At 40.9% G+C, this 13,569-nt stretch overlaps 1 protein-coding gene across 2 annotated transcripts in view; it reads left to right on the forward strand.

Moving 5' to 3' along the window:
- fhit (fragile histidine triad diadenosine triphosphatase) overlaps nucleotides 1-13,569 on the forward strand; it is a 369,059-nt gene that overhangs the window by 188,135 nt on the left and 167,355 nt on the right. The window lies entirely within an intron of this gene.

The following is a 13,569-nucleotide window of genomic DNA, read 5'->3' on the forward strand; positions in this document are numbered from 1 at the left end:
GGTAAAGTAGCTCCTACAAACAGCCTTACACAAATACATCCCAAATTTAATTGAAGATTTCCAGGAATAAAAAGGACTTTCTACCCGCACATTACTGCACTGGAGTTGCCAACAGAAAACTGACTCTTTAATCACACTCTTCTAGCTGTATAAAGTAACTCAACAGCATGGGAACACAATTTGACAGCAAATAACATGCAGCGCAGTGAGTCAAGTCAAAGCCAGCCGTCTGATTCCCATTAGGCTTTTGAAGACGTGAGCCTGTCGTCATGATCCTCATGTCCTCACCCACCAAGCACAAAAGCCTCTATCTATCTCCTTTCAGTGTTCTTAATACAGCTGATACAATCCACCTCTTCTCTATGATCTCTCCTACCTCTCACCTAATTCATCTGTAATCCTGCTCCACAGGGAGCTGTTTGTGTGCTTGCATGTGTGTGTATGTGTTGGTGTGCGCAAGCAAGCTTTAGCTAGCATGGTAGGCGCTTACAATCTAGATACCATATTTAATACCTGCCGGCCGTCGTCATCTGCTCTCACATCTGATAGTTCCCACCGGGACGACAGAGGGCTCAGTCCTGATTTATTAATGACTCCCTCCCAGTACTGAGCGCTGCACTGATTGGCACACTGCTAATGTATAAGCATGGCTGTTAAAATAACATGTGGCAGCCAACAAGAGGGACTTGTCACGTTAACTTGGCAATAACGACGGTGGTGTGAACCTCCGGCAGCTCAGTCTCGACAGTGTCAGCTCTCTAAGGCTATGGAAGGCTGCTAATGGGAGAAGAGTGGGCTCATTATTGAAAACAGGGAATAGGTTACTTCTTGTTCATTTGAAATGTTATGTGCTGTTTACTCACACCTCCGTCATTGTTGGAGTTTGGGATTTTGTCTCTAGGGCTGTGTTCAGTTTGACCAAAGGTCAAATATAAGTATTGGTCGACTTAAATTCAAATTACCCGACACACACACACTATTGTGTAAATCAGCAAAAAGACGGCATCTCTGATTTAAAAACAGAAAAAAAGTGTCATCCCTGATTTACATTTGAATCATTTCCAGCTAAAAGCTAACGCTCTGGCCGTCACGGTGTTGTCCTCTACAGAAGGCTTTCTATCCAGCCTGGAACTTGTGCCTGTTGTTGGGGTTTTTGAGCAAGAAATCCAAGCTCTTACATCCACTTTACGTCCATTTTCAGCTGCCAGTTGTGCTAGGTCTGATGCTAGGTCTGATGCTAACTGTCTATTTTGTTTCCCATGATGCTTTGGGAGACAATCTTTTTGCCTAGTAAACCAATGGAAGGCAGGTCAGTTACACATTAGGCCCATAAAAGGCTGGCCATACGTCCTCTGAGGCACAACATATATTAGTGAGATGTGACCAAAAGTTCATCTATTACCCTTCCAAACCGTTCTACAGAGAAGCATGGCATTACTGTTTTGAGTTTTGGCATACGTTTTGGCCTTTTTTTTTAGAAATGTAAAACGTTTGTCATTTCTGTGATTTATAATATTTATTATGTTTATTTTTTAACTGGATGACTCCAAATATATAGAAGAACATTTTTAGAAAAAGCACATGCTTGTGCAGCAGTGCTGTGTGTTTGAATTCAATAAATATGAAATCCTTGTTTAGGGTATTGGCATAGTGTCATGAGGGCAAAAGCGTTTTGACTTTTTTGAAAAAATGTAGCTATTTTGTCATCTGTATAAGTTCAAGTGTTTATTTTTAGACAGGAGATTTTATTGCTGTATGTGATATCAATACATATCTCTTAGATTCAATTTCCATTTCATTCACTTATTTGTCCTTTTGGTCCCACAACTTTTTGTTTTACATTCAAATGATGGTTTACAAACAATTTGTATCAAATGAAACCAGACAGACCATAAGCTGTCACCTTAGGGTGCAGAGGGTAAACCAATCGATTGGTCCATGGGGAAAAAACATTTGCACATCATCTCCATATTAGTCTATCCTGGCCAGACTTATCCACGCATGCGGATTGGAGAAGGGTCTAGCTAGTCCACACAACATTCCGGGACGGAAATAAATATGCTCTGGTTTATTGGCATTTCTTTAAATCAATCACAATCATCATGGGCGGCACTAAGAACCGCTTAGAGCGGTTTTAAAATAGTCGTTTGAGAGAAAACTCTGATTGGACAGAGTCTAGCTATGTCTGGATTTACCCTGCAGAAATTGGAGGAGGAGTTAATATGCTATGCTATGGTTAAGGTTTGTGTGAACAGGTGAAGGTAATTGGTAGGTCTATGACCGGATGCAAACTCAGGTATCCTGCATGAAAATCTGATATAATACACTACAAGAATAGCCTTTTTAGGACTTTGTAGTTAGACACTGACTGCTGTTCACACTTGATTGCACACAACTGTCTTTTGATTATGTTGGTCCTAAAAGACAAATATAAACTGCTGTCAGCAAAAGTTAGCTGCATTTTTTTAATTTTTGTGAAATGATTGTGGATATGTTGCAGGCGTTGCTTATGAAGTCTCTGCTGTCATTTTGAAACTTTGTTTTTACTGTGACTATGGGACCCAGCTGGAATATGGTAACTTCTGTGAATCTACAGCATGTTGCAGAATGCTTCATATTTCACAGTGCCTACTATCTTAAAAGTCTTCGGATGGTGATTGTTTTTAACTTCTAATAGATAGTTCCAGTTGAGTATTCCTTCATTATGGACACACACACTAAGGGTCTGGATGGATTTTTTGGAGTTGATAGTGACGGAGACTCCGGATCAGTCAAATGTATACAGAGTTGACTATTAACAATATTCAAAACTACTTTTTAACTGTACAAATCTAAAATTTTCTTTGTAAACCTGATTAAATACCAGGAAATTAAATGCACAACACTGACACCAGACATTTCCAACAGATCATTGCATTCAGACCCTCGAGTGCTCAGGGATAGTGATGATCCGAGGCCTTTGGCAGCTTTTACAATGGTTAATTACATGCAAAGCAGCACTGAGCAGTAGGCTTGTGCTCCCGGCCATTATCATCATGTCAGCGCATATTGTTTCTTTAATTGAAGGTGCTGCATGAAAAGCTTTACCACTAATGAATTATGACCAAATTTTGAGAGTTTTTCTTCCGTTGAAATAAAATTAATAGAAAGGCCATTTCCATTCAAACATAGGTAGCAGAATGGTCAGAGCGGCAGCCATTTTTTGTGTGTACCATTGCTGTGGCAATGATTTAACAACCTAATGCTTCGTCCGCACAGCGCACATTTCTACTGCCAGACGAGGAATGGCTTTGTTTCGTTTGTTTTCTTTGGCAGGTGCAGCTTGGGGGAATGACAAAGCTAAGGTTAGCCAGATAACAAGTTGTCCGCTGGCTGGCTGGTTCCACCATCCTTTCATCCTGCATTGTTTTCCTGTGGGGAGAGGGCTACCCTTTTTTTCAACTTTGACCTGGTCATTGTTAACCTTTCACGGCACAATCAATTCCAGAAGCAATAACGACATATACATGCGTCGCGCTTTGCCTCTTGGCTCTGCTTTAAGTCGGACTGATGCTCCGGAGAACGTCTCCCTTGAGCTGTGTCCTCCCAGTGAGCTGGGACACACTTTACAGCCCCACCGATGCGTGTTGTCACCACGGCAACTAAGAACCATCACCTTTTTGTGTTAATGATCAAGTGACCGTGGCAAATTGCCCTGCGGCTTTCCATCCATGTATTATTTTTTATTATTTTGCTTTGGATTGTATTGCTCACAATGCGCTTACTCATACAAAACAAACAACGAAACAAATAATATATACACACTAATATATACACAATATAAAAAGAAACTATATAAACAGATTGAGACAATAGTGCAATGAAGAGTGTAAAGTATGCAGGAGTAAATTATAATTATGATAGTTATTTTAATTATGGAGCATAGTGCAAAGGGTGTTGGAATAAATAGTATTATGTTATGATACAAGTATTATATTACAATATGAACAGCTCTGAAATAGAGCATGAGAACGATGAATAAATACTAAGTGGAACCAGTAAAACAGACTGATTAGAGACAGTGTTGCTGGGTTATTACAAAGGAATTGAACCTGGCACTGGGAGTCAGAAGTCAGCTGTTCATCAGAGAGATGGCTTGTGGGTAGAAACTGTTCCTGGAAGTGTATAAGTCATGAATGGAGGGCAGGTTGGCGGCGATGATCTTTTTTTGCAGTCCTAACAGGATACTAGAGATGTTTCTGATGAGTTATCAAGTGTCCCTGAATCCAAATAACCGAAGATAACTCAAGTCATCCATTCACCCTATCAGAAGACTTGGTGAAAGGGTATCATAATTGTGTAATAAATATATAAAGGCCACTTATAAAGTAAATATTACTATTATGGTGAAGCGTTAGTAGTTCTTTATTACACAGCTTGGTCTAATACTTGATTGTGATTGGTCAATCACGGCACTCTGCGGTCTGCTATTTTTGTAAAACAGGCCGTTGCCATGATCCGATCATAGATGCTGACGGACCATAAATTGTTGTTTTTAAATCAATATTTCTGCCGATACGGAGCTCATACATAACCTCATTCATCACTAACAGCGTTAATGGCAACAGTGCAAACGGATCATTAGTTAGCTCCATGTGTAGCACTGGGTCAACATGACTTTGGAAGGAGAGTCGTGCTCATCGGTGAAGTTAACGTCCCGTCTGAAACGCCGGCAGGTAACATCTGTATGAGTAGCCGTGTAACAAGCCCTGTAGAAAGCCATTTAATTAGCTGTGTTATAAGCAATGTAATAATCCATTTAACAGGATGTGTTAGAAGCTTTGTATATAGGTATTTATATATATATATATATATATATATATATACAGTATATATATATATATATAAGTAATATAATATTGTATACATATAGTAAGCCAGGTAATAAGCGGGATAATGGATGACCCCTTCAAGCTGATTCAAGGCCGAGTCCTGTTTCCCCACAATGACCAGCGCTCTCTGTATTATCCAGGTCCATCAGTTTGTCTATGTTGGTTTTATCTTCTAGGTGGAACTAATGCATTGGCATCTGAGCTATTGTTACAAATATTGATATTTTGAATCTGAATTTGCATCCACAGTTGCATCAAAATATACTAAGTGATCATGGGATAAGCTATCTTTGTTCTATTAAAGTGAGTCATTAGAGAATAGTAATTGTTGCCCCATTCTGCTCTTACAGAAAATAAAATTTAAAAAAGTTGCAAAGGAACTTCTGTAAGATGACTAAACGTCAGTGCCTAATCAGTGCAGACAGGTCTTAATTCCATATGAATTTTAAGCTATATATACACATCGGAACAGCAACGTTTTAGGGCCATGACCCGCCAACCCGAAAACCGGCCATGGGACAGTCTGGCAAGGTTGGTGACTCGAGTCTGCTCGGTGTGTTACATGCCGTCGTCTGTCTGAGAGTCCGGCAGCCTTTATTTTGTCCGACCTGACATGCTCGGTCGGAAGGCGGGCACTGCCGTCAGTCGGACTCAAATGACCAATCCGATTGGTGGAGAGCTAACCTGGAAATGAGGAGCGGTATGAGTGTGACTAGAGTCTCTCAAAGTCTGAGGAAAACTTTTCAAAACGACCTTTATGGATCTGAGATGAAGACAGATTCAGCAGCTGCATGGCCGATTTCTCCTCAAAATGTTTCAGAAACACGTCTCTCTTAACAAGTTTAGTAAAATATGAGATTGTATTCTGAACGAGCTGCCATGACAGTCTTGCTTTGAATTTCCGGAGAAACCAGACCCACGTGACGCGGTTGGCCAATCAGCTGAAGGTGTTCATTTTTGGGAAACAATACACATAGCATTGTCCACTGTTATGGACACTTATTAAGTCTTGTTGCTTTGTTGTGTCCAACTGCCTTTTCCACAGAGGGTCGGCCATCTGGTTTGTGTGTCAGGGGCTTTAATTGGGTGACCAGTGATCACCAGGATTTGTAAATGAGGATGCAAGTGGGTGGGCTTTAGGAATGATCTTTTTTCTGTCTGTTCCAGTAATATCCTACACTGATCTCATTTTCTGCTACAAACAGACTTTTATTGGCACTGGCAGTGCTGTTTATTTAGGCTTGGGTGGCAACTGCTTTCAGGGAGGGAATTATTAAGACTGTTCACACACACACACACACACACACACTGCTGCAGTTGTGTAGAGCTTTCCCTCCTGACAGCTTTATCAATATTCTCTCTCATCAGAGCGCTCGGTCAGCGAACGCCACTGAAAGGCCACCACTGCGCGGCTAACTGCCTCATTAAAAAGTTTGGAGGGGCATGGGGGGCAGCTGGCGGAGCCCAGAAGCGGCCCGAGGTTGACGGAGCTCGGAGTCCCCGAGGCGGTAGCTTCCAGAGATCAACTCTCATTGGAAACTCTGACCCCAGCCACTGACCCTGTCTATTTACACCCCCGTTCAGACAGGCGACAGGAGGGATACAGCACTATCTCTCTCTCTCTCTCTCTCTCTCTCTCTGCCTCTCCACATCTCTCTGTCTCCCTCTCTATCCTCACTGCTGTGAATCACCTAGCTGGCTGAAAGGAGAATGAGACCGGCAGCAGTGGAAGAAGTATTCAGACCCTTTTCTTAAGTAAAAGTGCTTAAGCCACACTGTAAAAATACTTTGTGAAAAGCCTGGCATTGTAAAAATCCAAACAGTTGTGTGTTTAATGGTCTAATCATTTCAGCTGGACTTGTAGTCTACTTTACCCTGTAATCAAACATCAGATGTGTTTTGTGTGCAGAAATCCTAATTTGTAAAGCAACTAGTAACTAAAGCTGTAACAGATGAATGTAGTGGAGTAACAAGTAGATTATTTCTCTCTTAAATGTAGTGGAGTAGCTGTAGAAAGTGGCAACAAAACTAAAGACTCAAGTAAAGTACAAGTACCTGAACATTTGGATTTAAGTACTTGTGCAGATGTACTTAGCCCTTACAGAGAAGTGCATCAGATATTTCCTTGTTTAATTTTTCAGTAGAATCATTAAGAGATAAACAGTTTACCTGAAGATGTGAATTTTTACCTAATTTCACTTTCTTCTTACTTGAATCCGTACCTGCTCCTGTTGACCTGCCAGATGCGAACACAAGGCAGAGGGATAGAAAAACGGTCAGCACAAAACAATAACACAAAGCTATCCTCGATAAAGGAAATTGAATTTGAAAGCATCTATTGTGGGGAGGAACGGCTTGCTTTTTATTTTATACCTTAGGGGCAGGCACTGGAAACGCTGTGAGCACAGTCATAAACACGCCATAATCATAATATGAATCTCTATTCGCATTATTTCTTGTCTTTATGGTGGCAAAAAAAAACATAGAAAAAAATAAACTGTCAGCACTCAGTCCTGCAGCCCTCAAAAGAGCAATTTTGGAAGCCAAAACAACAGGGCAGCGGAGTAGAAAGTAAATAATAAAAATATTCAGGGCAGGAAGGTACAGAGGCTATAACGCAAAAAAGTGGAGGGATACGGGTAAAACAAAAAAGAGGACACCAGAGATTTATAAAGTTAGTGCGAGAGAAAGATAAAGAGCCAAGGAGAGAGAAGGAAGATAGGAGACAGCTTGCTTCCCCTCTCTCGTCGCCTCTGCTGGCTCAGTGTTTAACAGATGGAGGATGACAGCGGATGCTTAATGAGGTTTCAGGCACATAGGCAGTAACCTGCGCCACCAGGAAAAGGAACACATGGGTAACTATTCCTCAACACTCGGAGAGTCCCTCCCACTGAGATTCACGTTTGTCAATTAACTCACACTCAGCCTGGGCTACTGTTTTCCACACTACCCCAGGAGGCTGCTCAGCAGAAAATAATAAGCTGGTGAGGGGTGTGTTTGACTGATGCAGGTACCCACAAGTTGCTTTTAATGCTTTTAAGGCAGTGTTTAAAAGGTGCAATCGTGTGCAAAGTCCTAGGACTTGTGTGCAAGGAAAGAATTAGGGTGTTTCCAAGTGTCATTTTCGTTCAGCTAGTCGACACAGCATTCTGGGATTGGAGGAAATTGTGCTCATGTTTATTGGCATTTCTTTACACCAATCACAATTGTCTTGGGCGGTGCTAAGCGCCGGAAAGAGCCACGGTGCCTCTGCTCAATAGTCTCAGGAAGGAACTTGTTTTGGTGGAACATGTGTACGTTCAAAGTTTCGTAGTTTTAGTCTTCAACAGAAAGCGTAGATTGGACAGATGCTCTAGCTAGCTGTCTGGATTTACCCTGCAGAGATCTGAGGAGCAGTTAACCATAGTCCTCAGAAATCCACCGGAGGTTAGAATTACAACACAAAGAAAGACGAACGGGACCGGCATCCAGCGGAACAACCGGAGCAATCCCGGAAATGAAGTGTTGTTGATGCAGACTACATGCATATGGACTCGGTAGTGCACTGTGTAAACTGATTGGTTGGAGCAATCAGAGGGTGTGGTGATTGCCTCAGCCACTAATGTTTCATTTCTTTTGTTTTTCTTTAGCCTTTTTGTATTTTAGAAACAGCAATGTAGCGGACAGCAAACCCACCATACACTTAACAGCAGAATGAATGGGTTTACTGTACTAAATTTCTTCCAGGATTGAAACCTTTTTTCTAAGGTGCAACGTGCTACCGAATGCAGAACAAGACAGTTTTAGGCAACCAAAATGTTCCAAGATTGGGTCAAAGTTTAAGATTTAAACCAGTTCGGGTCTATTTTATAGGGGTGGGAATCACCAGACGCCTCCTGATGTGGTATCATCACGATACTTACGCTACAATACGTTATTATTGCGATTTCAAACATGTTGCAAAATCCTGCAATATATTGCAATTGATTGCACTTCTAATTTTTCCCAGTTTCAAATGATGTCCCCAAAAGGAAACTTGGTCAACATCTGTTTTATCTAAAAAGATACATTTTCTGTTTGTTCATATTATTTCAGTATTGTTGCTTCAAAATGGGATTGTCAAGCAGACAAACTGACCAACACATAAAAGATCCATACTTGGAGTCTGTGTATCGATACAGTATTAGCAGTGAAAATATTGCAATACTATGCTGGTTCCAGCTTCTATGTGAGCAATGTTTTGGGGTTTTGGGCAGTTGGTTATTGGCATTTTTATATACTGAATTATTTAAAAAAAAATAGATGTTGGCCTAATTTGCTGTTTGTTAAAGTTTGTCTCCTCTATACTCGAATTGAGTGAAAGTGACAAACTGGATGAGTGAGCAGAAATCCTTTCATGGTGTCATGTTTGTATGAGTTTAGCAATGAAGGCCCACCTTCTGAAATAGTCAAAAAATGACTTTACAGTACAGCAGAGGAGATATTTTTTTTATAACAGAAGGGCAGAAGAGACGTTAAGAATTTGGGGCGTCTCAAAAAATGTAATCCCAGTGATTTAATTTTGAATGGCAAAGTCCGCACTGTGAGGGGACTTTAAGCAAATTCTTTATGTTAAAATTTTAAACGTCACTTAGATCTTAGATCTGCAAGAGTCATAAAATGGGGCTACAATAGTCCGCGTCCATGCCTGTGTAGTATAATGTGTAGGTGGCAGAGAAGCAAGATGTACGACATGTCAGTTTTGCACTGAAGTCGTTCTGATAGAAAGTGTGGAGGGAAAAGCTGTGGATGCATCTGTGCTGCAAACTGGCCTGGGGCCGTGTGGCTGTGATCCATAAAGAAGATGTGAACTGTATGGCATGCAGGAAAACGATGAGCAGATGGACTCTACTATCATTAGCTAGTTTCCATCAACTGAAATGTCCTTGAATGAATTTTATCCAAATTAAGTGATATCAAATGAAAAATACCTTATGGAAACAGTAAAATTCAATGGAATGTCATGAATATCAACTCAAAGGAAATGCGTTCTGTCTCATCAGATTTTTATCTTGATCGGCTTATGTGATAAACGCTGATGGAAACGTTTTTTGCCGAATTGCAATTAAGTTTTAGGGCATTTTATGGTTGTAACCCACCACAAAACAAAGAAGAAAACATTTTAGTTAATTTCCGCCCAGTATTTCCGCTCTGGCAGGTGTCAACAAAGACAGATGTAAGTGGACGGACAAGGAGAAGAGAGACTTTATTAATCTAATTAACGAGCAAAATATAACGGCTGTTTTAGATTGCAAAAATCTAAGAAAGGCCGTGATTTATCAGGCGACAGCTTGCGACATCTAGGGACAGGGACGGGCCAATAACCAGAGAGATGGTGATTGACTTCAGGTGGAAGGGAACGGCTCTGCAGCCCCTTTGCATCCAGGGAAGAGACGTGGACATGGTAGAGGAGTACAGATACCTGGGTCATTAACCACAACAGGCTGAACTGGAAAAACTGCGGTTTACAAGAACGGGAGGAGCAGACTCTGTTTCCTGAGGAAGCTGAGATCCTTTGTGTGCAGCAGAATTTTGGAGATGTTCTACCAGTCTGATACCAGCAGAGCTTTGAAGATGTTGTACCGGTCTGTTGCCAGCAGAATGTTTGAGATGTTGTACCAGTCTGACACCAGCAGAATGTTGGAGATGTTCTACCATTCTGATACCAGCAGAATGTTGGAGATGTTCTACCAGTCTGTTACCAGCAGAATGTTGGGGATGTTCTACCAGTCTGTTACCAGCAGAATGTTGGGGATGTTCTACCAGTCTGATACCAGCAGAATGTTAGAGATGTTCTACCAGTCTGATACTAGCAGAATGTTGGAGATGTTCTACCAGTCTTATACCAGCAGAATGTTGGAGATGTTCTACCAGTCTGACACCAGCAGAATGTTGGTGATGTTGTACCAGTCTGTTACTAGTAGAATGTTGGAGATGTTCTACCAGTCTGATACCAGCAGAATGTTGGAGATGTTCTACCAGTCTGTTACCAGCAGAATGTTGGAGATGTTCTACCAGTCTGATACCAGCAGAATGTTGGAGATGTTCTACCAGTCTGACACCAGCAGAATGTTGGAGATGTTCTACCAGTCTGTTACCAGCAGAATGTTGGAGATGTTCTACCAGTCTGTTAACATCAGATTGTTGGAGATGTTCTACTAGTCTTCTACCAGCAGAATGCTGGAGATGTTCTACCAGTCTGATACCAGCAGAATGTTGGAGATGTTCTACCAGTCTTTTACCAGCAGAATTCTGGAGATGTTCTACCAGTCTGATACCAACAGAATGTTGGAGATGTTCTACCAGTCTGTTACCAGCAGAATGTTGGAGATGTTCTACCAGTCTGTTACCAGCTGGTTGTTGGAGATGTTCTACTAGTCTTCTACCAGCAGAATGTTGGTGATGTTTTACCAGTCTGATACTAGCAGAATGTTGAAGATGTTTTACTAGTCTTCTACCAGCAGATTGTTGGAGATGTTCTACCAGTCTGATACTAGCAGAATGTTGGAGATGTTCTACCAGTCTTTTACCAGCAGAATGTTGGAGATTTTCTACCAGTCTTATACCAGCAGAATGTTGGAGATGTTCTATTAGTCTTATACCAGCAGAATGTTGGAGATGTTCTACCAGTCTATTGTGGCCAGTGCTCTGTTCTCCGCTGGGGCAACGGCATCGGATCGGCTGCAAACAGGACACATTTGAAGCTGTGGTGGAGAGGAGGTCCTTGAACAAACTGTTATCTATCATGGATAACCCGGACCACCCTCTCCACCCCCCACTGGTCCGACAGACGAGCAGCTTCTCTAAGAGGCTCCAACAGCTTTGATGTCGCATGGACCGCTACAAGAAATCATTCCTACCAGAGGCTAAACTCTTTAACACGTCATCACTGGGTGCTAGATAAGTCTTTGAAACACCACAATACTGCACTAATTGCAACTTGTACAATTGGTTTATTTACATTTAAGCATACTATTTAAGCAGTTGAACATTTTGTTTTCCCATCCTTTATATAGTCAAATATTTGTTCATATATTTTATTCCTATTATTATTATTATTATTGTTTCATGTATATTGTATGTATGTACAGGTATATTATATCTTAGTATTTCAATCATATTTATATTCTGTGCTGTGTGACTGATGTATGTTTGCTGCTGTAACACCATAATTTCCCATTTTTGGGGATCAATATCTCTCTATCTATCTACCTATCTATCTACTAATATTACACTACAGGTCAAATGTTGTCTTGGTCTTCATGCTTCAACTAACGATGATCTCCCAGAAGTGTTGGGAGCGCTGACGTTCCCAGCCCACAGCCCGCCTCCCTTGTCGTCTGGCATTTACGTGCATCTGCATCTGCATCATCATAGCAGTGTGTTGATTGCGTTGTGGTTTTATATTATAGCTTGATATGTTGCCATCAGCGGGCACATAAGCTCTATTACAACTTGTCCAATATTGTTCATGTGTTGGTAGATGGCGTGATCCATTTTGTCTAGAAAAACTTTGTGCGCAAAGTTCTAAAATCAATTTTATAAACCAGTTTAAATGCAAAACAACATGTGACTCATTGCGCACAGGTTTTTATTTTCTTTAAAGGCGTTGGATGAAAACACACTTTCACCAGCTTTATTCGCGTTAGTTTTTTTTTACCAAACTTCAGATAATTCGACTGACAAGTGGATGGAAACTTAGTGCTGTGTTGCTGCTAATGTTCCAAAGCGGTGTCTCTGCTCAGGGTCCCCTGCATTCACAGAAGAAAAAGTCCACCAAAACAGTTCATTCTGGACAGTTAACATAGATGACATGCATGGCAGCATTTTAACAATGTATCTTTGAATTTATGGGATGTTTTGAGGGTATTTCAGTTAATTGGTCTCTGGAGGTGATCTTTGGGATTGGAATTACCAAAGCTCGTAAACGTTTTATTTATTTATTTGCTTTACAAAGCAGGAACAAGAAAGGATTCAGCAGTACTAATGTTCTGAGCAAATCACTGAGTACGTTTACATACACACCGATTCCACTATTATTCCGAATATGAAAAAATTGTGAATATGAGAATTATGGTCATGTAAACAGCACATTCTGGTTGGACATTCTTAATGCTGCTTTTTTCGAATATAGCATTTACTGATTAAGACGTGGGATATTGTGGTATTATCCGGGTTTCAGAGGCATTCTTTGGACATGTAAATATCACATTCAGATGCGTCTTAATCTGGGTTTTACTGCAGTTTGGGACCGTTTACAGCCTCTTGCTTGTATACTCCTTACGGTTATCTCTGTGTGTTGTCATGGTTACTGTACACAAACCAACCCGTCAAGAGTTTGCAAGGCTGCAGACCCGATAAGAAGGAGAGAAAGCTACTTTTAGACATTATCAAAGACTTGGACATCAACAGGTTACGCCGACCTTTTCAAGAAGCTGGTTGAAGGAATGAAAGAGGGACGCTGTGTTCACACGGTCCAACAAGTCCTCCACTGCTGGGAAACTATGAAAAAATCTTATCTTGAAAGGCTACATGCAAATGGGAATATTTGTGCAATATTTACTTTCATTAGCCGTGTAAACAGCTTAGTTGGAATATTGTCTTTTTCAGAATAAAGGCAAAAAACTGAATATTATGTGCATATAAACATGGTCAGTGTAGCCTTTTAAAATCTAGTGGA

Source organism: Etheostoma cragini, chromosome 4 (genome assembly GCF_013103735.1).
Source record: "Etheostoma cragini isolate CJK2018 chromosome 4, CSU_Ecrag_1.0, whole genome shotgun sequence".
Lineage (NCBI taxonomy): Eukaryota > Metazoa > Chordata > Actinopteri > Perciformes > Percidae > Etheostoma > Etheostoma cragini.